This window comes from Lithobates pipiens, unplaced genomic scaffold, assembly GCF_037356315.1.
Source record: "Lithobates pipiens isolate NorthernLeopardFrog02 unplaced genomic scaffold, aLitPip1_a1.2 Scaffold_10, whole genome shotgun sequence".
Taxonomy (NCBI): domain Eukaryota; kingdom Metazoa; phylum Chordata; class Amphibia; order Anura; family Ranidae; genus Lithobates; species Lithobates pipiens.
The window spans coordinates 108,385,575-108,407,278 of record NW_027507686.1 but is presented as its reverse complement, the minus strand read 5'-3'; the positions used below and the strand labels follow the sequence as shown (position 1 = coordinate 108,407,278).

General features: G+C 48.8%; 8 pseudogenes; 7 read left to right on the top strand and 1 right to left on the bottom strand.

Annotated features, from left to right (window-relative positions):
- The first annotated feature begins 937 nt into the window (after nt 1-937).
- On the top strand, nt 938-1,056 carry LOC143944226 (5S ribosomal RNA; annotated as a pseudogene).
- A 3,629-nt stretch (nt 1,057-4,685) lies between these two features.
- LOC143948785 (5S ribosomal RNA) lies at nt 4,686-4,804 on the top strand (annotated as a pseudogene).
- Nucleotides 4,805-4,905: 101 nt separating this feature from the next.
- On the top strand, nt 4,906-5,024 carry LOC143942890 (5S ribosomal RNA; annotated as a pseudogene).
- Nucleotides 5,025-8,237: 3,213 nt separating this feature from the next.
- Nucleotides 8,238-8,356, top strand: LOC143952699 (5S ribosomal RNA; annotated as a pseudogene).
- A 160-nt stretch (nt 8,357-8,516) lies between these two features.
- On the top strand, nt 8,517-8,635 carry LOC143954419 (5S ribosomal RNA; annotated as a pseudogene).
- Nucleotides 8,636-12,563: 3,928 nt separating this feature from the next.
- Nucleotides 12,564-12,682, top strand: LOC143944688 (5S ribosomal RNA; annotated as a pseudogene).
- Nucleotides 12,683-12,995: 313 nt separating this feature from the next.
- Nucleotides 12,996-13,114, top strand: LOC143946541 (5S ribosomal RNA; annotated as a pseudogene).
- Nucleotides 13,115-18,798: 5,684 nt separating this feature from the next.
- Nucleotides 18,799-18,917, bottom strand: LOC143942863 (5S ribosomal RNA; annotated as a pseudogene).
- Nucleotides 18,918-21,704: the final 2,787 nt, after the last annotated feature.

Here is a 21,704-nt window from a genome sequence, read left to right as displayed (position 1 = left end):
GAAACTGATTGCCCAACCCTGCTTAGCCTCCAATGTTGGCAATGACTTGTTTTTTTCCGCTTGCTTCCCAAGATGCCCATGTTGGCGTTTGTCAAGATGGTTGAGAGTGCCCGAAGAGATCGCCTATGGCCCCATATCCTTGAAAGTGCCTGATCTTGTCTGATCTCGGAGGCTAAGCATTGTCGGGCCTGATTAGTAACTGGATGGGAGACCAACTGGGAATACCAGGTGTCGTAGGATTCTTTTTATGTTGTTGGCGTTGACATGGTTTTTTTTTCCGCTTGTTTCCCAAGGTGATCATCTTGGCATTTGTCAAGAGGGCTGAGAGAGCCCAAAGAAATCTCCTACGGCCACATCCCCCTGAAAGCGCCCAATCTCATCTGATCTCAGAGGCTAAGCAGGGTCCGGCCTGGATAGTACCTAATTAAAGGTGCCGTAGGAATCTTTTTATATTGTTGGCTTTGACCTGTTTTTCTTTCGCTTGTTTCCCAAGGTGACCATTTTAGCATCAGTCAAGAGTTTTGAGTATGTCCCAAAGCGTTCGCCTGAGGTCACATCACCCTGAAAGCGCCCGATCTCAGAGGCTAAGCAGGTTCTGGGTCAGATGGGAGACCGCCAGGGTCTATGTTGTTGGCGTTGACCTGTTTTTTTTCACTTGTTTCCCATCTTGGTATTTGTCAAGAGGGTTGAGAGTGTCTAAATAGAACACCTATGGCCACACCTATGGCCACATCACCCTGAAAGCACACAATCTCATCTGATCTCGGAGGCCTAGCAGTGTATGGCCTGGTTAATACCTGTATGGGAGACCATCTGTGAATACCAGGTGCCGTAGGCTTCTTTTTATGTTGTTGGCGTTTACCTGTTTATTTTCGCTTGTTTCCCAAGGTGACCATCTTGGCGTTTAACAAGAGGGTTGAGAGTGCCCAAAGAGGTCACCTACGGCCCCATCACCCTGAAAGCGCCCAATCTCATCTGATCTCAGAGGCTAAACAGTGTCGGGCCTGGTTAGTACCTGGATGGGAGACCGCCTGGAAATACCAGGTGCCATAGGCTTCTTTTTATGTTGTTGACTTTGAACTGTTTTTTTCGCTTTTTTCTGAAGGCGACCATCTTGGCGTTTGTCAAGAGGGTTGGGCATTTCTTGAAGAGAAGGCTTACGGCCACATAACCCTGAAAGCACCCGATCTCGTCTGATTTCAGAGGCTTAGCAGCGTCAGGCCTGGTTAGTACCTGGATGGGAGACTGCCTGGGAAGACCAGGTGACATAGAAGGATCTGGCCTGATTAGTGTCTTGATTGGGAGATCGCCTGGGAATATCAGATGCCGTAGGATTCTTTTTATGTTGTTGGCGTTGACCTGTTTTTTTTCCCTTGTTTCCCAAGGTGACCATCTTGGCATTTGTCAAGAGGGTTGAGAGTGCAAAAAGAAATTGCCTGCGGGCACAACACCCTGAAAGCGCCCAATCTCGTTTGGTCTCAGAGGCTAAGCAGGGTTGGCCCTGGTTTGTACCTGGATGGGAGACCGCCTGGGTTTTCCAAATGCCGCAGGCTTCTTTTTATGTTGTTGGCGTTGACTTGTTTTTTTTGTTTGTTTCCCAAGGTGACCATCTTGGCGTTTGTCAAGAGGGTTGAGCATGCATTTGATCTCAGAGGCTAAGCAGGGTTGGGACCTGGTTAGTACCTGAATGGGAGACCACCTGGGATTTCTCGATGCCATAGGCTTTAGTTTTAAGTTGTTGGCATTGACTTATTTTTTTTATTTTTATTATTCTTTTATTAAGTAGAACAACATAAATATAACAGTCAACCATACAGCATGACCCAGGGTCACAATTACATGGTAACAAAAAATAGGCAGCCAAATAACTCTGGGTTCTCAGAGGGGAGTCCTACAGTTTCATGCAGAAAAGAGAGAAACCCCACCTCCGACATGTAGTACAGTAGTACTGAGTAACGGAGTAGTGCAGCTCCGTTCAGACAAATGTAATCATGGAGAACAACTGGGACCACAGCGAGCCAGCTTATCATGACCTACGTGTACCAGAGTAAAATATGAGCCGGTCATGTCCAGAACCCTGGGGTTCTTCTGGGTGCCGAAGGATAGTAAGGAGACAAGGCATAGTCAAAAGGGAGGACGGGGGAAGAAGAGAGTGCAAAGACGGAGAGAGAGGAGGTGGGGGGATGGCGGCGGGGAAAAAAAGAAAAATAAAGACAAAAAGGGAGGGGGGGAATGCCACCCAGGGCAGACATGGCCTACGTAGGTAAACATTAGATGTTCAGTCATTTTCTGGGACATGGGGGCTGAGGCTGCCTCCACAGTGCGGGAATGCAGGCCCGGGCGGCATTCAGGAGTTGCATCGTGAGGGTTTTTTTGTATTTTCGAACAGGCTGTTCGGTCAAGTGTAGAAGGCACGCTGCTGGGAACCCAAAAGTTCCTCAAGGCCGGGCATGCCCAGAAAAGGTGTCCCATGGTCCCCGTATCTGAATTTCACCTCCAACAAACATCCGGGATCGATCTATCCATTTTATTCAGAAGGTATGGGACTCTATACCAGCGTGATACTATCTTGTATCCTGATTCTTGATATTGGTTTGCGATGGAAGCTTTATGTACTAAGGTCAGGATCTTCCCTATCTGTTGTGGGGTAAATGTGATGCCTAAGTCCCTCTCCCATTTGTGGATAAATGGTGGGGGTTGACTCCTCCTCCTGACTACTCAATAGGTTGTACAGGAGGGAGAGGGTGTGTCGCACAGGTTCCCTTTTGTGACAGATGGATTCATAGGGTGTCAGGTCTCTAGGAGTGTAGGGGGCCCTTTGTATGGCCAGAAGAAAGTGACGAAGTTTATAAGCACTAAACAAGTCAAGCGGAGGGTCAGAAAGCTCGGCGACAGTTTGCGTGGTCGGGAGCCCTCCCGAGGGCAACACCTCTCCCAGACGCTGTTTCCCCACCACTGTCAACTGTCGCAGTTTCTTGTTGGTAAATCCCGGTGGGAAGTCTGGATTAGCTATAGCCGGAGTCATTGGTGATGGCAGGGGAGCAATGTGTGTGCAGCGGAACAACCTCCGCACAACAGCCAGCGTAGCTCCCACTACGGGGTGACCTCTGAGGTCTTTTGGTAGGGAGGACAGGAGCCACGGGGAGGTCAATAGGGGAATGGATCCATCCTCAATCTCCATCTCCACCCACTGCTTGTGTGGGCCATTACAATGCCAATCAATGACTCTCGCTAGCAGAGTCACTCTGTAGTATTGTCTGAGATCTGGGAGACCCAGACCCCCCTTGTCCTTTGGTCTGGCAAGCAATTGCAAACGGGCTCTGGGCGGTTTGCGCGCCCAAATAAAGTCCCGGAGCAGCACCTGCAGTTGTCTGAAAAAAATTGGGGGTAACCGGATCGGTAATGTCTGGAACAAGTATAAGATCCGCGGGAGGGCCGTCATTTTGAATGCATTACAGCGCCCGAACCAGGTCAGCATGCCAGTTTCCCAAATCAGATTTCAGTCTATCCAGGAGAGGGACAAAATTAAGCGGGTACAATTGCGCTAAATCCGCTGCAATGTCAACGCCCAGGTAACGTATAGATTTTTCAGCCCAGTAGAATGGAAAAGCGGAGCGGAGCCTCTTGGCCTCACCATCCGGGACCGATATATTCAATACAGCTGACTTGGCGCAATTGATTTTATAGTTTGATAGGCTGCCGTATCGCTGTATAGACGCAAGTATATTGGGAAGCACAATGTGTGGATTGGAGACGGAAAAAATTAGATTGTCAGCGTACGCCGCAATTTTGTGGTGTGCCGAGGGTTTGGATATGCCAGTAATATTCGGGTCATTCCGAACGTGACACATAAGTGGTTCCAGTGTCAGAATAAAAATTAGGGTAGACAGAGGGCACCCCTGCCTCGTCCCATTAGTAATGGGGAAAGAGTCCGAGCACCACTCGTTCACCCGTACCGCTGCCGACGGCGTGGAGTAAAGTGACATTACCCAGCTCATCATGTTGGGGCCAAGACCTATATGTTCCAGGGTGGCCTGCATAAAGTGCCAGGCCACCCTGTCAAAGGCCTTTTCTGCGTCAATTGACAACATAAGCAAGGGCCTTCCCTGTACATGCGCCGCATGGATTAAATTGAGGACTCGGGCCGTATTGTCTCTAGCTTCCGACTTATTTTTATTTTTTTTGCTTGTTTCCCAAGGTGACACTCTTGGCGTTTGTCAAGAGGGTTGAAAGTGCCTGAAGAGATTGCCTACGGGCACATCACCCTGAAAGCCCCCGATCTCGTTTGATGTTGGAGGCTAAGAAGAGTCAGGCCTTGTTAGTACCTGGATGGGAGACTGCCTGGGAATACCAGGTGTCATAGACTTCTTTTTATGTTGTTGGCGTTGACCTGTTTTTTTTTTTGCTTGTTTCCCAAGGTGACCATCTTGGCATTTGTCAAGAGGGTTGAGAGTGCCCAAAGAGATCGCTTACAGCAGCATAACCCTGAAAGAGCCCTATCTCTTCTCTTCTCTGAGGCTAAGAAGGGTTGGGCCTAGTTAGTACCTGGATGGGAGATGGCGTTGGAATACCAGGTGCCGTATTCTTCTTTTTATGTTGTTGACATTGACCTGTTTTTTTTTGCTTGTATCTCAAGGTGACTATCTTGGCATTTGTCAAGAGGGTTGAGAATGCCCAAAGAGATTGCCTATGGGCACATAACCCTGAAAGCACCCGATCTCCTCTGATCTCAGAAGCTAAACAGGGTTGGGCCTTGCTAGTACCTGGATTGGAGACCATCTGGGAATACTAGATGCTGTAGGCTTCTTTTTATGTTGTTGGCCTTGACCTATTTTTTTTTTCACTTGTTTCCCAAGGTGACCATCTTGGCGTTTGTCAAGAGGGTTGAGAGTGCCCGAAGAGATCACCTACGGCCCCATCACCCTGAAAGCACCCAATCTCATCTGATCTCGGATGCTAAACAGTGTCGGGCCTGGTTAGTACCTGGATGGGAGACCGCCTGGGAATACCAGGTGCCATAGGCTTCTTTTTTTTATTTTATTTTTTATTTAGTAGTATGCGACATACAATGCAAAGGCAACTTCACAGAATGTGTTATACAAATAGTTACAAACAAACGATCATATTGCATGGATATCCGAGCCAATGGTAAGAAGTCCGAGGAGAATAGCACATGTACAGCTTTGCGGTCATATCAAGATGAGATTAAAGCTCCATCTCGTTGGGATCCTCTACCACTTAAAATATTATTGATACTAGCACGGCACAAAAGGTAAACCGCGCTATTCAAACAAAAAATTTTTTAACAAATCCTATAAGCAGCAACCCTAATCGTAATACTCCGATATCAAGCTAAATAAGTGAACAAAGTGAGCTGCGCTAAAAACAAAAAATATTACTAAAACCTAATCAAAAACCATATCAATAACGATGAAAAAAACAATTTTTTGTGACAAAAAATGCAAGTAATGAAATTCAAATAATAGCTTATATATGTGAATAATATCTTGTCATCATATAAGTGAAAAAAATATACTAGATCAAAACCAATAATGAAATTAGCATAAATAGTATTCGAAAACAACAAAGAATTTATATATATTGAAAAAAAATTGTCCAAAGAATAGTGTTAGTTCTTCCAAGGTGATATTAAGGTGTAAACACCCACAAATTCCTGTGTGAAAAATAATCCAAACAATCCTCAACCAGTGAGAAGAGGGGCCGCTTACCAGAGTTATAGATCTCAGTGTTAATGAGATCAGCAAAGCAACAGCACAGAAGTTCTGGATGAACCGTCACAGGCACCACACTGCTTCTATCTCCAATACGAAGCCTCCAGTCAGGAAACGAGGGTATCGTGGATCATATAAAAAAATTCAAAAGGCACTCGCATAGCGTAAAACCACTTAGTTTAATGAAATAAAATATAAAATATTACACTCACATGTGTATAGAAGAAAACGATCGTATAAAAAAACGAGCCGGCCGGACTCGTGTGCCGCCCGCACTTCCTAGTTGGGCGTCGAACGCGGAGACGTCAGAAGGGAGGTAGGCGTTCTGACGTCTCCGCGTTCTACCATTTTCTTTTCCCTTTTTTGAGTTAAGAAGGGAAATAGTAGAACTGAAAGGAGGGAGAAGGGGAAAGAGAAGATTGGGGAAGGAAATGGCAGAAAAGGAAAAGAAGGGGGTGTCGTGGGTAGAGTGGATAGGGTGGGGTCCCCTCCCAGGGAGCAAGAGACGTCGTCGGCTCACCAGCTCATCAGCTGTCCAACGTTTGGAACAGCGATCTCCAACGATCACCATGAGCTTACTATGTCTCGTGGAGGTATTCTTCCGAAAAGCGAAACTGGGTCCAGTAGAACCATCTGTTCCCATGCTCCTCCGTTTTATCCCTCATTGTGGCAGTCAGGTCTTCCATTCGTTCAATATCATTTACCCTTGCGAGCCACTGGGTCACCATTGGAGCAGATTGCTCTTTCCACTGACTTGGGATGCAGGCCCTAGCTGCATTGAGGAGATGTTTAAGTAAGGACTTATGATAACGCTTTCTCGACATAGGAGTTAGATTGAGAAGAACTGCTGCGGGATCATTGGCTAAGGAAATGTCTGTGAACTTGTGGATGAGCCTCAGGACAGGCTGCTAGAATGTTTGTAATTCAGGGCATTCCCAGAAAATGTTGAGAATGGTGCCAGCCTGTTGCCCACAGCGACAGCAGCGGTCAGATTGACCGGGGAATATTTTGGCCAACACCACCGGTGTACGATACCAGCGTGTGATCAGCTTATATGAGATCTCCTGATATTTACTGCAGAGTGACGACTTATGGGCGAAAAAGAGTATTCTGTCCTTCTGTGGTTTGGAGAATGAAGTTTGTAAGTCCCTTTTCCATTTAGCTAGGAAGGGTGGATCCGTGGAGGATTGTGCGTCTGTCAGGATTTGGTAGGACCTAGAGAGGGAACCACGAATTGGGCCATCATCCAGGCAAAGTTCCTCGAAGGGGTGGAATTGTCTAGAGAAGAACGAATGGTTAGGTAGTGATCCGAGGAAATGGATTAGCTGTCTAGCTCTCCAGCTATCCAATGCAACAGGTACTTGCTCTAGCAGTATGGTCCCCATGGGAATCAAGCCTGTGGGTCCAAGAAATAGGGCTGCTCTCAGAAGCCCTTTCGGGGCTTGCCTGGTAAAGGCCTGGTCAGACAGGCCCGGAGGAAATCTAGGATGTCCAATATTTGGGGTCATAGGAGAAGGGAAGTTAGTCAGGTGGGAAAGGTGAAAAAAACTATCCATCTCGGCGAGCGAGGGGCCAATTAACGGGTGAGTAGTCACACAGGGCTCCAATGGCCTCCCCGCCCAAGGCAGACCAGCCAGTGAAACCCACGCCATCTCCTGCGATAGCTTGACCCATAGCTTCAGTTCCCCATGCCAGTGTCTTATCACATATGGTCCCCCATCGGATAGTGTCCGCTGTGTACTGCGCATGCGCAGTACACAGCAACACAGATTCCAAAAATTGCTGAGCATGAACGGCGCCTGCGCACTGAGTCCAGGTTCTATCCCCACTATCCAAGTGGACATAGAGTAAGAATATAAAAGAGCCGAGCGCAGCGAGGCCGAGCCCGAAGCATGGTGAGCGAAGCTCGCCTGCGAGGGGCCCTCTAATATTTACAACCCTATGTCCGCTTGGATGGTGGGGCTACCACCTCCACTCACCGCGCAGGCGCCGTTCAGCTTCGGAGATTTTTCGAAGCTTCGTCTGCTCCGTACTGCGCATGCGCAGTACGGCGCAGACACTATATCATGGCCGGACAGTATATGGCAGAACACCGGCACCAGTCAACCACCGGTGTCATGTGCGTCGCTGTGTAATATAGAGCAGGGTCCGGTAAGCCAATACCTCCCCTGCAATTTCGGTCACAATAGCATTGCCCTACCAATACGCATATGTTTTCCGCACCAGAGGAACTTGATAAAGATTGAGCGAACCGCATGAAAGAAAGTCTGGGGTATTTTGATAGGTAAGGCTTGTAGTAGATACAGAAGTCGTGGCATCGCGTTCATCTTCAACACATTACAGCGTCCGAACCATGACAGAGCTAGTGGGTCCCATCTTTTAGGGTCCGCTGTAAGCCCATAGGCTTCTTTTTATGTTGTTGGCTTTGACCTGTTTTTTTTGCTTGTTTCTCAAGGCGACCATCTTGGCGTTTGTCAAGAGGGTTGGGCGTGTCTTGAAGAGAACGCTTACGGCCACATCAACCTGAAAGCACCCGATCTCGTCTGAATTCAGAGGCTAAGCAGCGTCAGGCCTGGTTAGTACCTGGATGGGAGACTGCCTGGGAAGACCAGGTGCCATAGAAGGATCTGGTCTGGTTAGTGTCTTGATTGGGAGATCGCCTGGGAATTCTGGATGCCGTAGGCTTCTTTTTATGTTGTTGGCTTTGACCTGTTTTTTTTAGCTTGTTTCCCAAGGTGACCATCTTGGCCTTTGTCAAGAGGCTTCAGAGTGCCCAAAGAGAGTGCCTACGGCCAAATCACCCTGAAAGAGCCCAATCTCATCTGATCTCGGAGGCTAAGCAGCGATGGGCCTGGTTAGTACCTGGATGGGAGACAGCTTGGGAATACCAGGTGCCGTAGGCTTCTCATTATGTAGTCGGCGTTGACCTGTTTTATTTTCGCTTGTTTCCCAAGGTGACCATCTTGGCATGTGTCAAGAGGGTTGAGAGTGCACAAAGAAATTGCCTATGAGCACAACACCCTGAAAGCGCCCAATCTCGTTTGGTCTCAGAGCCTAAGCGGGGTTGGGCCTGGTTTGTACCTGGATGGGAGACCGCCTGGGTTTTCCAGATGCCGCAGGCTTATTTTTATGTTGTTGGTGTTGACCTGTTTTTTTCGCTTGTTTCCTGAAGTGATCATCTTGGCATTTGTCAAGAGGGTTGAGAGTGCCTAAAGAGATTGCTTACAGCCGCATCACCCTGAAAGCACCCTATCTCTTCTGATCTCAGAGGCTAAGAAGGGTTGGGCCTAGTTAGTACTTGAATGGGAGACGGCCTTGGAATACCAGGTGCCGTATTTTTCTTTTTATGTTGTTGGCGTTGACCTGTTTTTTTTCGCTTGTTCCCCAGGGTGACTATCTTGGCATTTTTCAAGAGGGATGAGAGTGCCCAAAGAGATTGCCTATGGGCACATCACCCTGAAAGCGCCCAATCTCCGCTGATCTCAGAGGCTAGAAAGGGTTGCGCCTTGTTAATACCTGGATGGGAGACCGCCTGGAAATACTAGGTGCGGTAGGCTTCTTTTTATGTTGTTGGCGTTGACTTGTTTTTTTTTGTTTGTTTCCCAAGGTGACCATCTTGGCGTTTGTCAAGAGGGTTGAGCGTGCCTGAAAAAATCTACTATGGCTGCATCACCCTGAAAGAGCCAAATCTCATTTGATCTCAGAGGCTAAGCAGGGTTGGGACCTGGTTAGTACCTGGATGGGAGACCGCCTGGGATTTCTCGATGCCATAGGCTTTTTTTTTAAGTTGTTGGCATTGACTTATTTTTTTTTTTTTGTTTTATTCTTTTATTAAGTATAAGTAGAACAACATAAATATAACAGTCAACCATACAGCATGACCCAGGCTCAGAATTACATGGTAACAAAAAATAGGCAGCCAAATAACTCTGGGTTCTCAGAGGGGAGTCCTACAGTTTCATGCAGAAAAGAGAGAAACCCCACCTCGGACATGTAGTACAGTATAACTAATGCAGCTCCGTTCGGACAAATGTAATCATGGAGAACAACTGGGACCACAGCGAGCCAGTTTATCATGACCTATGTGAACCAGAGTAAAATATGAGCCGGTCGTGTCCAGAACCCTGGGGTTCTTCTGGGTCCCAAAGGCTAGTAAGGAGACAAGGCATAGTCAAAAAGGAGGACGGGGGAAGAAGAGAGTGAAAAGACGGAGAGAGAGGAGGGGGGGGTGGCGGCGGGGAAAAATAGAAAAATAAAGACAAAAAGGGAGGGGGGGGGGGGAATGCCACCCAGGGCAGACATGGCCTACGTAGGTAAACGTTAGATGTTCAGTCTTTTTCTGGGACAGGGGCGCTGCTCACCTCCCGAATGTAGTCTCAAGTACCAGTAAAATACCTCCAGGGCCTCCATGTAACACTAAATGCCTCTTCAGTGTTGTGAAGGGTGACGGTCAATTCTTCCATCCGGAGAATATGATTGACTTTGGAATACCACAGCACCTTGGATGGGGGCTGAGGCTGTCTCCACAGTGTGGGAATGCAGGCCCGGGCGGCATTCAGGAGTTGCATCGTGAGGGTTTTTTTGTATTTTCGAACAGGCTGTTCGGTCAAGTGTAGAAGGCACGCTGCTGGGTTGTCTGCGATATCTACATTTCTGAGAGTTTTTATCGTCCGAGTCACCTCCACCCAAAAGTTCCTCAAGGCCGGGCATGCCCAGAAAATGTGTCCCATGGTCCCCGTATCTGAATTGCACCTCCAACAAACATCCGGGATCGATCTATTCATTTTATTCAGACGGTATGGGACTCTATATCAGCGTGAGACTATCTTGTATCCTGATTCTTGATATTGGTTTGCGATGGAAGCTTTATGTACTAATGTCAGGATCTTCCCTATCTGTTCTGGGGTAAATGTGATGCCAACGTCCCTCTCCCATTTGTGGATAAATGGTGGGTCGACTCCTCCTCCTGACTACTTAATAGGTTGTACAGGAGGGAGAGGGTGTGTCGCACAGGTTCCTTTTTGTGACAGATGGATTCATAGGGCGTCAGGTCTCTAGGAGTGTAGGGGGCCCTTTGTATGGCCAGATGAAAGTGACGAAGTTGATAAGCACTAAACAAGTCAAGCGGAGGGTCAGAAAGCTCGGCGACAGTTTGCGTGGTTGGGAGCCCTCCCGAGGGCCACACCTCTCCCAGACGCTGTTTCCCCACCACTGTCAACTGTCGCAGTTTCTTGTTGGTAAATCCCGGTGGGAAGTCTGGATTACCTATAACCAGAGTCATTGGTGACGGCAGGGGAGCAATGTGTGTGCAGCGGAACAACCTCCGCACAACAGCCAACGTAGCTCCCACTACGGGGTGATCTCTGAGGTCTTTTGGTAGGGAGGACAGGAGCCACGGGGTGGTCAATAGGGGAATGGATCCATCCTCAATCTCCTTCTCCACCCACTGCTTGTGTGGGCCATTGCAATGCCAATCAACGACTCTCGCTAGCAGAGTCGCTCTGTAGTATTGTCTCAGATCTGGGAGACCCAGACCCCCCTTGTCCTTTGGTCTGGCAAGCAAGTGCAAATGGGCTCTGGGCGGTTTGCGCGCCCAAATAAAGTCCCGGAGCAGCACCTGCAGTTGTCTGAAAAAAATTGGGGGTAACCGGATCGGTAATGTCTGGAACAAGTATAAGATCCGCGGGAGGGCCGTCATTTTGAATGCATTACAGCGCCCGAACCAGGTCAGTGTTAAAGCATGCCAGTTTCCCAAATCAGATTTCAGTCTATTCAGGAGAGGGACAAAATTAAGCGGGTACAATTGCGCCAAATCCGCTGCGATGTCAACGCCCAGGTAACGTATAGATTTTTCAGCTCAGTAGAATGGAAAAGCGGAGCGTAGCCTCTTGGCCTCACCATCTGGGACCGATATATTCAATACAGCCGACGGTGCAATTGATTTTATAGTTTGATAGGCTGCCGTATCGCCGGAGAGCCGCGAGTATATTGGGAAGCGAAATGTGTGGATTGGAGACGAAAATAATTAGATCGTCAGCCTACGCCGCAATTTTGGATATGCCAGTAATATTCGGGTCATTCCGAACGTGACACATAAGTGGTTCCAGTGTCAGAATAAAAATTAGGGGAGACAGAGGGCACCCCTGCCTCGTCTCATTAGTGATGGGGAAAGAGTCCGAGCACTCTGAAAGCACCCAATCTCGTCTGATCTTGGAGGCTAAGATGAGTCAGGCCTGGTTAGTACCTGGATGGGAGACCACCTGGGAATACAAGTTATTGTAGGCTTCTTTTTATGTTGTTGGCGTTGATTCGTTTTTTTTTTTTTTTCGCTTGTTTCCCAAGGTGACCATCTTGGCATTTGTCAAGAGGGTTGAGAGTGCCCAAAGAGTTCGCTTACAGCAGCATCGCCCTGAAAGGGCCCTATCTATTCTCACCTCTGAGGCTAAGAAGGGTTGGGCCTAGTTAGTCCCTGGATGGGAGATGGCTTTGGAATACCAGGTGCCGTAGTCTTCTTTTTATGTTGTTGACATTGACCTGTTTTTTTTCCCGCTTGTTTCCCAAGGTGACTATCTTGGCATTTGTCAAGAGGGTTGAGAGTGCCCAAAGAGATTGCCTATGGGCACATAAGCCTGAAAGCGCCTGATCTCCTCTGATCTCAGAGGCTAAACAGGGTCGGGCCTTGCTAGTACCTGGATTGGAGACCACCTGGGAATACTAGGTGCTGAAGGCTTCTTTTTATGTTGTTGGCGTTGACTTGTTTTTTTTTTTGTTTGTTTACCAAGGTGACCATCTTGGTGTTTGTCAAGAGGGTTGAGAGTGCCTGAAAAGCTCGCCTATGGCCACATAACCCTGAAAGCACCAGATCTCGTCTGATCTCAGAGACTAAACAGGGTCGGGCCTTGTTAATACCTGGATGGGAGACCACCTGGGAATACTAGGTGCTGTAGACTTCTTCTCATGTTGTTGGCGTTGACTTGATTTTTTTGTTTGTTTCCCAAGGTGACCATATTGGCGTTAGTCAAGGTTGAGAGTGCCTGAAGAAATCTCCTACGGCCACACCACCCTGAAAGAGCCCAATCTCATCTGATCTCAGAGGCTAAGCAGCATTGGGACCAGTGTAGTACCTGGATGGGAGACTGCCTGGGATTTCCAGATGCCGTAGGCTTCTTTTTATGTTGTTGCCGTTGACCTATTTTTTTCCGCTTGTTTCCAAGGTGACCATCTTGGTGTTTGTCAAGAGAGTTGAGAGTGCTTGAAGATATTGGCTACGGCCACATCACCCTGAATCTGTTCCATCTCATCTGATCTTGGAGGCTAAGCAGGGTTGGGCCTGGTTAATGCCTGGATGGGAGACCGCCTGGGAATACCAGGTGTCGTAGGCTTCTTTTTTTTTTCAAATATAATTTTTTCTCCAAATAGGGGAAGACGGTCCCCCGAGTACATAATGCAACAGAGAAATACAGAGCAAAAAGCAGCTGAACAATACTTGATACAGGTATATTCGCAACTGTGAGTCTGCCTTCCATCAATCACAATGATTCGAGGCACGGATAAAGTACTGTACCAAGATCCAGGGTCACACAAACCCCAGGTCCCTCCGGCATAATGCATCCAGAGGGGGGTGTGGGGCCGTCATTCCCAATTTTCCACTCTTTCCAAAAGAGAGAGGGGGTGGAGGGGGTGAGAGATAGGGGAGGAAGGCAGAAAAGAGAAGGGTTGAAAGATCAGAAAAGGAGAAGAGGGGATGAGACACGATGGCAGCCACTGTCCAAGGGGCCAGTCAAGGAAAGCTCAGAGCACTAAGGCGATAGCAGGCGACATCCTTCCAGCGAGAATATAAAGGTATTCCAGATGTCTCAGGTTTGTTTAAAAAATTCTTGTTTACCTTGTGATGTGAGGATCAAGTCCTCCATTTTTTTTAATGTCCTCTATTTTCCTAAGCCAGTGAGTAATGAAAGGGGGGGAACATTTTTTCCAATAGAGAGGGATGCAGGATTTCGCCGCATTTATCACATGCCGTAAAATTGATTTTTTTGTACTTCTTAATGGGAATCTGTGAATGGTGCAAGAGAAAGAATGCAGCCTCTTCCTGGATGGAGAAGTCTGTGAATTTTTGTGTTATGCATCGGATCTCTGTCCAGAAGTCCACCAAGCTGGGACAGGACCAAAAAATGTGCAGCAACGTGCCCTCTTCTTCTCCACACCTCCAGCATATGTTCGAGGAAGAGGGGAAACATTTCTGCAGCTTTGATGGTGTCAAATACCACCTGGTGAGAAGTTTAAAATTTGTCTCCTGTATCTTCGTGCACAGCGACATTTTGAGAGCCAAAGTGATAATGCGTTGTCTCTGTGCTGGGGAAAATGAGCAATTAAGGTCCTTTTCCCAGTTGGACAGATAGGTTAAGTGTGGGTAATCTGTTTGAGAGAGAATGTGGGCCAAAGGGCCTTCGCTCCTGCATAGAGTCTCAAACTCCGTCTGAGGGCGGGCGAACGTTTGAGGATTGGGGATGGAATGGAGAAAATTATGTCATTGCGATGCTCTCCAAAAAGGCAGTTGGAAAAGCCCTGTCGGATCTGTTAGGGTTGAGAAAGAAGGCCATTTTCCATCAATGACGAATTTAGACGCATTGTCTAGGTTGGAATTTCTAAGTGGGTCCCCAGTTCAAAGGTTGGATGGCCACGTATAGGGAATAGGGGGGAAGTCAAAGACGTGAGTGTGTTTTGGGTAGCGATCAGGTGACTGACTTTAAACTAAGCCCCTATAGTGGGATGTGACATAAATTCTGTGGGTAAATACTTATAGCACCACATGGCGCTTCTTAGCGGAATTCGGGAGTGAGCTTAGAAAGTTTGTTTCGATTCCAGTCCAATACACGCCCCAGATGAGAGGCCAGGTAGTAGCGTCGCAAGTCAGGGAGAACCAACCCCCCCTGTTGTTTAGACAATGTCAGCTGTGACCGCTTAAGTCTGGGATTTTTGTGGGCCCAGTTAAATTGAGTGAGCAAGGATTGAGCTTGCTTAAAAAACAGGACTGGAATCTGGATCGGGAGAGCTTGGAAAAGATAAGTAAATTTAGGGAGTATGTTCATTTTAATGAGATTGCATCTCCTGAACCAGGAATGGAGGCCAGAATGCCACCCTGTGAAGCAAACTGCGAATCTTAGTGACAAGGGGTGGGGGGGAAGTGCAATATAAACGTACGCACGATGTCCAGTGGAATGTAAGTACCTAAGTACTTAAGGGCTGTATGGGTCCATTTAAATCGAAAATTGGACTGCAAGTCTATTAACGTTTGCGGGGGGACTGCAACCCCCATGGCCTTTGATCTCAAGAAGTATCCCGTATATCTGGAATTCCCGAAGCGAGAACAGCATGTCATCCGCGTAGGCAGATATCTTGCACTCAATAGTACCCATTTGGAGTCCCGTTATGTCTGAGTTTTGTCGAATTGTGGAGAGAAAGGGTTCCAATGACAGTGCAAATAATAGGGGCGACAGGGGGCAACCCTGTCTGGTCCCATTCCCGATGTCAAGGGGAGATGAGAGAACCCCATTCGCTTTGACTTGAGCTGAAGGGCGTGAGTATATCTTACTTATCCATGCCAGCATCCGTTCACTCAGACCTATATGGCGAAGGACCGAGAACATTAATGTCCATTTGACCCAATCAAAAGCCTTCTCAGGATCAGTACTCATGAAAAGACAAGGGGTCCCAGATGACTTTGCTTTATGGATCAGGGTAAGCACCTTAATGGTGTTGTCCCTATCTTCCCTGGTGGGAATAAAACCTAACTGGTCAATATGTATAAGGGACTGCAAGTGATGTGCCAATCACGTGGCGAGGATTTTAGAGAATAGTTTTAGGACCGAATTTAGGAGGGAAATGGGTCTGTAGCTCCCACATAGGCCCGGGTCTTTGCCCTCCTTAGGTATCAACGAGATGTGGGCTCTAAGGGTATCCTCAGGAAAATCCCCATTCGAGCTCAGAGTATTAAATAAATTCACCAAGCGCGGGCCGAGAATAGGGAGGAAGGTCTTAAAGTATTGTGAGGTATATCCGTCAGGGCCCGGAGCCTTACCCACCTTCGGAGGTCCCACGGCCGTCTGGACTTCTTCCAGTGATTCTGATGAGAGGGTTGGTAGACCAGAACCGGTTACATATCTGTCTATATTGTCCTGTCCAGACCCTGAATCGGACAGGTTGTAGAGATCAGAGTAACATTTTTCAAAGACTTCGGCTATTTGGGTTGGGGTAGAGGCCCTCTGGCCATTCTCATCTATCAACTGTGGTAAGTAAGAGCCAGATTTCAACTCCTTTACTGACCTGGCTAAGATTTTTCCGCATTTGTCCCCTGACTCCTACGTCAGTTTACGACAAAACTGGAGTGCCGCTTTCGCTTTATAAAGGAGTAGGTCAGCAATATGGGTACGGAGTGTCCCCAATTCAATCTCTAAGGTCCGTGAGGGGGTATGTTTATGTTTCGCTTCCACAGAGGCAAGTTCACGAAACAGATTAGCAAGCTGTTCCTTCCGTGTTCGTTTGATGCGCGCCCCGTGCCTGATAAGTACCCTGCGGAGTACTGACTTGTGATCCTCCCAAATTATCCCCGGCTCACAGTCCTGCGTTTAGTTTTCTTGGAAATAAAGGTCCAATTCCCTGGTCACATCTGCTAAAACTTCCGGTATCTGGAGGAGGCTCTCATTAAGGTGCCAGAATAGAGACCTAGGTGAGGGGTTCCTAGAGAGGGTGTAGGTAAGGGCTACAGGAGCGTGGTCGGACCAAGTAATATGGCCGATGGAGGAAGAGCTCACCAAGTGCAGTTGGTCATGTGGAATCAAGAAGAAGTCTATCCTCAAGTATGATTTGTGAGGGGAAGAGCAAAAAGAGTAGTCCCTTTCCCCAGAGTGTTGCAGACGCCAGACATCAACTAATTGGTCATTCAGTAAACACTTAGTAATCCGCTCTCTAGAGGAAATGAGGAGCGAGGAGCAAGAGGCAGAAGTGTCAACCGATGGCGAAAGGGGACATTAATGTCCCCACCTAATATCAACTGGCCCTCTCGAAAGTCACATAATCTGTGCAGGGTAGTTCTAAAGGAACGTGTCTTGGTGATCATTGGGAGCGTACACAGTGGCAAATGTAAAAAGGCGCTCTCCAATGTGGCCCCTAAGAAAAAGATATCGGCCCCCAGGGTCCACCAGAGAATCCTGGAGAACCCAGGGGAGCCTGCTAGAGATCAGAATGGAGACTCCCTTGGTCATAGAGGAGGGGTTAGCAGAGTGGTAGACCTTAGGGAAGGATCTCGACCATAGAAAGGGGAGGCTAGTATTTTTAAAATGTGTTTCTTGTATAAAGGCCACATCAGTACAGGAAGTCTTCAGTTCTCACAGGAGGATCCACCGTTTTTCAGGGGAGTTCAGTCCCTTAACGTTTAGAGAGGTGACCTTGAATGAGTCTGCCATCGCTCCTCGGGGAGGGGGACGTCAGAGAAAAGCAAAGAAAGTTGAACCAAGGTAGGTTTTGGGTAGGTAATGCATGGCGGGAACTAAGGGGGAGAAAGGAAGGGCAAATGGAAGGAAAGGTAAAGGGATAAAGAGGCCGGGCACCTCAACCCCAGGGTTGTCCGCACTCAACAGTACAGGAAGGGTATACTAAAACAGCACAATTATGCTATAGCGCTTACCAGATGTACACTGGGTTTAAAGCGCTGTCCTACTTGGGTTGGTGGGTAGACAGGTCGGAGAGGGAGCCCCCGAATCCTAGTCCCCCCAGTCCCGGCAGTGGTAAATGTCACGTCTGATACCGGTATGCAAATAAAAGACAATCAGTAACATCATTGAACCAAAAAACAATAGTATAACCAAAACAGAGGTAGAGCATATAACTGTCAGCACTGAGGGGTCTCCTCGGCTCGCCCTAAACGTAGGCATGCACGAGGGAGCCCGTCACAACAGAAAAGGCATCACAGAATGAGATCCACCACCCCCCGTCCCATACCCCTAAAGTACATGCAGTCCCCGAACAAATGCATTTCTCCCTTTGGCAGATTGTCCACTCCTTACCCCCTCTCTCCCATCCACGCCCCGGGGGGAAAAGGGGCAGGGAAGGGGGGAAAGGGGGAGGGGAAGGGGGGAAAGGGGGAGGGGAAGGGGGGAAAGGGGGAGGGAAAGGAGGGAAGGGAAGGGTGGGAAGGGGGGAAGGGAGGGGGGAAACAGGGGAGAGGGGACAAAAGTGCGGAAATGTCAAGTCCTTTAGCGCACTCCCACCAGCAAACACCCGGACCCCATAAATTTCAACTCCCCCCCTCCATGGTCACCACATCAAGATGAAAGAGGAGCAGCCCTGGTCGGTGCATGGAAAATCCGGCAGGCAAGGGGCTGGGGCCACCATCCCTCCATCCAACGGGAGACTTCACCCGAGCAGCAGTCCTGGGGCCCGCCAATTAGTGTCTCTCCTGCATCGCCATCGGGGGCTGTGTAGAGCATCCAGAGGGAGGCTGGGGCCGCCCAAACAGTAAGGGGTAAATCCTCCAGGGGGGTCCAGAGTCACCCTGGAGGGAAGCAGTGTCTCGTACCAATAGGCTCAATAAATAAGTCATCCAGGGTCCCCGAAAGCTGCAGAAGGCAATGTCGGCAAAGAGTAGGTGGGAGCCAGAGGGGGGGACGAGGGGCGCAACCAGGGGGAGGGGACACATATGCGGGAATGTCAAGCCCTTCCAGTACAGCGCACTAGGTATCACTCAGACCCCCAAAAGTGGCACTCTCAACCCTCTTGACAAATGCCAAGATGGTCACCTTGGGAAACAAGCGAAAAAAAAAAATACGAATCAACGCCAACAACATAAAAAGAAGCCTACAATAACTGGTATTCCCAGGTGGTCTCCCATCCAAGTACAAACCAGGCCCAACCCTGCTTAGCCTCTGAGACCAAACGATTGGGCGCTTTCAGGGTGTTGTGCTCATAGGCAATTTCTTTGTGCACTCTCAACCCTCTTGACACATGCCAAGATGGTCACCTTGGGAAACAAGGGAAAATAAAACAGGTCAACGCCAACAACATAATGAGAAGCCTACGGCACCTGGTATTCCCAAGCTGTCTCCCATCCAGGTACTAACCAGGCCCATCGCTGCGTAGCCTCCGAGATCAGATGAGATTGGGCTCTTTCAGGGTGATTTGGCCGTAGGCACTCTCTTTGGGCACTCTGAAGCCTCTTGACAAAGGCCAAGATGGTCACCTTGGGAAACAAGCTAAAAAAAACAGGTCAAAGCCAACAACATAAAAAGAAGCCTACGGCATCCAGTATTCCCAGGCGATCTCCCAATCAAGACACTAACCAGACCAGATCCTTCTATGGCACCTGGTCTTCCCAGGCAGTCTCCCATCCAGGTACTAACCAGGCCTGACGCTGCTTAGCCTTTGAAATCAGACGAGATCGGGTGCTTTCAGGTTAATGTGGCCGTAAGCGTTCTCTTCAAGACACGCCCAACCCTCTTGACAAACGCCAAGATGGTCGCCTTGAGAAACAAGCAAAAAAAACAGGTCAAAGCCAACAACATAAAAAGAAGCCTATGGGCTTACAGCGGACCCTAAAAGATGGGACCCACTAGCTCTGTCATGGTTCGGACGCTGTAATGTGTTGAAGATGAACGCGATGCCATGACTTCTGTATCTACTACAAGCCTTACCTATCAAAATACCCCAGACTTTCTTTCCTGCGGTTCGCTCAATCTTTATCAAGTTCCTCTGGCGCAGAAAACATATGCGTATTGGTAGGGCAATGCTATTGCGACCGAAATTGTGGGGAGGTATTGGCTTCCCGGACCCTGCTCTATATTACACAGACACACAGACACAGACACACAGACGCACATGACACCGGTGGTTGACTGGTGCCGGTGTTCTGCCATATACTGTCCGGCCATGATATAGTGTCCGCGCCTTTAGCGCACTCCCACCAGCAAACACCCGGACCCCATAAATTTCAACTCCTCCCCTCCATGGTCACCACATCAAGATATAAGAGGAGCAGCCCTGGTCGGTGCATGGAAAATCCGGCAGGCAAGGGGCTGGGGCCACCATCCCTCCATTCAATGGGAGACTTCACCCGAGTAGCAGTCCTGGGGCCCGCCAATTATTGTCTCTCCTGCCTCGCCATCGGGGGCTGTGTAGAGCATCCAGAGGGAGGCTGGGACCGCCCAAACAGTAAGGGGTAAATCCTCCAGGGGGGTCCAGAGTCACCCTGGAGGGAAGCAGTGTCTCGTACCAATAGGCTCAATAAATAAGTCATCCAGGGTCCCCGAAAGCTGCAGAAGGCAATGTCGGCAAAGAGTAGGTGGGAGCCAGAGGGGGGGACGAGGGGCGCAACCAGGGGGAGGGGACACATATGCGGGAATGTCAAGGCCTTCCAGTACAGCGCACTAGGTATCACTCAGACCCCCCAAAGTGGCACTCTCAACCCTCTTGACAAATGCCAAGATGGTCACCTTGGGAAACAAGCGAAAAAAAAAAAAAAACGAATCAACGCCAACAACATAAAAAGAAGCCTACAATAACTGATATTCCCAGGTGGTCTCCCATCCAGGTACTAACCAGGCCTGACTCTTCTTAGCCTCCAAGATCAGACGAGATTGGGTGCTTTCAGAGTGCTCGGACTCTTTCCCCATCACTAATGGGACGAGGCAGGGGTGCCCTCTGTCTCCCCTAATTTTTATTCTGACACTGGAACCACTTATGTGTCACGTTCGGAATGACCCGAATATTACTGGCATATCCAAACCCTCGGCACACCACAGAATTGCGGCGTACACTGACGATCTAATTTTTTTCGTCTCCAATCCACACATTTCGCTTCCCAATATACTCGCGGCTCTCCGGCGATACGGCAGCCTATCAAACTATAAAATCAATTGCACCGTCGGCTGTATTGAATATATCGGTCCCGGATGGGGAGGCCAAGAGGCTACGCTCCGCTTTTCCATTCTACTGAGCTGAAAAATCTATACGTTACCTGGGCGTTGACAACGCAGCGGATTTGGCGCAATTGTACCCGCTTAATTTTGTCCCTCTCCTGAATAGACTGAAATCTGATTTGGGAAACTGGCATGCTTTAACACTGACCTGGTTCGGGCGCTGTAATGCATTCAAAATGACGGCCCTCCCGCGGATCTTATACTTGTTCCAGACATTACCGATCCGGTTACCCCCAATTTTTTTCAGACAACTGCAGGTGCTGCTCCGGGACTTTATTTGGGCGCGCAAACCGCCCAGAGCCCGTTTGCAATTGCTTGCCAGACCAAAGGACAAGGGGGGTATGGGTCTCCCAGATCTGAGACAATACTACAGAGCGACTCTGCTAGTGAGAGTCGTTGATTGGCATTGTAATGGCCCACACAAGCAGTGGGTGGAGATGGAGATTGAGGATGGATCCATTCCCCTATTGACCTCCCCGTGGCTCCTGTCCTCCCTACCAAAAGATCTCAGAGATCACCCCGTAGTGGGAGCTACGTTGGCTGTTGTGCGGAGGTTGTTCCGCTGCACACACATTGCTCCCCTGCCGTCACCAATGACTCCGGTTATAGGTAATCCAGACTTCCCATCGGGATTTACCAACAAGAAACTGCAACAGTTGACAGTGGTGGGGAAACAGCGTCTGGGAGAGGTGTGGCCCTCGGGAGGGCTCTCGACCACGCAAACTGTCGCCGAGCTTTCTAACCCTCCGCTTGACTTGTTTAGTGCTTATCAACTTCGTCACTTTCTTCTGGCCATACAAAGGGCCCCCTACACTCCTAGAGACCTGACACCCTATGAATCCATCTGTCACAAAAGGGAACCTGTGCGACACACCCTCTCCCTCCTGTACAACCTATTGAGTAGTCAGGAGGAGGAGTCGACCCCCACCATTTATCCACAAATGGGAGAGGGACTTAGGCATCACATTTACCCCACAACAGATAGGGAAGATCCTGACATTAG